The 1788-nt window shown below is 48.0% G+C and overlaps 1 pseudogene; it reads right to left on the minus strand.

Moving 5' to 3' along the window:
- Nucleotides 1–960: 960 nt before the first annotated feature.
- On the minus strand, nucleotides 961–1583 carry LOC103276417 (annotated as a pseudogene).
- Between the last annotated feature and the right edge of the window lie 205 nt (nucleotides 1584–1788).

Genomic DNA, 1788 nt, shown 5'->3' on the forward strand with positions numbered 1-1788 from the left:
TGGTAGCGCACGCCTGTAGTTCCAGCTACTTGGAAGGCTGAGGCGGAAGGATCGCTGGAGCCCAGCAGGTCGAGGCTGGCCAGAAGCGAGCCCAAAAGCGGCCACTGCACTCCACTTGGCAACAGAGTGCGACTCTAACTCAGAAAAAAAAAAAGTTGCTTTCAAAAAGCAAAAAGAAGGCCAAGCATCATGTCTCATGCTTATAATCACAGCACTTTCAGAGGCTGAGGTGGGAGAATAGCTTGAGTCCAGGAGTTCGAGACCAGTCTAGGCAACATAGCAAGACTTCATCTCTATTAAAAAAATCAAAAAAATCAGCCAGGCATGGTGACACGCACCTGTAGTCCCAGCCACTTAGGTGGCTGAGGCAAGAGGACCTCTTGAGCACAGGATTTTGAGGTAGGGTGAGCTGTGATCGTGCCACTGCACTCTGACCTGGGCAACAGAGTGAGACCCTGACTCAAAAAGCAGAACTAAGCAAAAAGAGCTCTTAGAAAATAATATGATAGCATGACTGAGTAATTTAATTAGGAGGTTTAGTATATAAAGTTGGTGAAATTTCTCAGAAAGTAAAGACAGGTGAAAATATCGAAGAAAGAAAAGAAAGTTAACAGCCCAGGAGGCTCAATATTCCATTTCTCCAAGTTCCAAACCAAAGAAGAAATCAGTAGAGTATTTCAGTAAATTTCCCCAGTACTGAAGAACATTAGATTCGAGACTGAAAAAGCACAGAGGATGAAAAAAACATACCAAAGCACAGTGTTAAGAAATTTCAAGGACGCTGGGGTCAAAGAGAAGATAGGCTATTTCCAGAGGAAAAGAGCAGTTCAGATACCAAGGAATAAGAATCAGAATAATGTCAAGTGTCCACAGAAACAGTTCCTTCAAGCTTTTTATTTTTATTTTATTTTATTTTACAGAATAATAAATGGCTTTATCACATGAGCTCGGGAAAAGGACTTACTTGCCTTTCCGGGCCTTGATTCTCCTCAGGCCGAACGCCAGCTCCTGGCCTTCGAGCACACAGCCATCTGCTCGGCCACACTGGGCAGGTCCCCATGCCGAGCAAGCAAGAAGTTGGCCCTGCTGGAACTGCTCCTCCAGAAGACTGCTGATTTGGGCATTCTTTTTCCTTTCATCATATTTCTTCTGAATTTTTTGGGATCGTTTTTTGTTTAAAATCTCTTCCTCCTCAGGAGTCAGCTCGGCCCCCTTCTTGCGACCCAGGGGCAGCGCACAGTGGGACTCACCAGTGTCGGTATGGTGTGCTGCCAGGAGCACAATGCAGTTCTTCACTAGGGTTTTAGTGCGAACCAACCCGTTATTGGAAGCTTTGTAGGCAACATCGATGATCCTTGTTTCCCGAGTACAACACTCAGAGCCCCAGGAAAGGTTGCCCACCTCCAGCCTCAGGGCACGTATTTCTGGTTACCTCCCCGCACTCGGACCGTGTGGATGCGGCAGGGCCGATCTTGGTGTTGGCAGCCCGGCGTCCCAGCTCATCCTTCCTCTGCTTGTGGTAGGGCTTTCTCTTGCCCCCAGTCTTGCGGCGCTTGTGCCAGTTGTCCCGGGAGATGCCCATCGCTCGGCGCTGGTTGGAAAGAGATTTTTGTTTTTTTATTTTTTTTGAGTTGGTTTTTTTTTTAATTTTTTTTTTTTTTGAGTCGGAGTCTCACTCTGTCGCCCAGACTGGAGTGCAGTGGCTGCTCCCGGCCACCGCGGCCTCGACCTGCCGGGCTCCAGCGATCCTTCCGCCTCAGCCTTCCAAGGAGCTGGAACTACAGGCGC

Source organism: Carlito syrichta, unplaced genomic scaffold (genome assembly GCF_000164805.1).
Source record: "Carlito syrichta isolate Samal-C Ts95f unplaced genomic scaffold, Tarsius_syrichta-2.0.1 Scaffold316190, whole genome shotgun sequence".
Classification (NCBI taxonomy): Eukaryota; Metazoa; Chordata; class Mammalia; order Primates; family Tarsiidae; genus Carlito; species Carlito syrichta.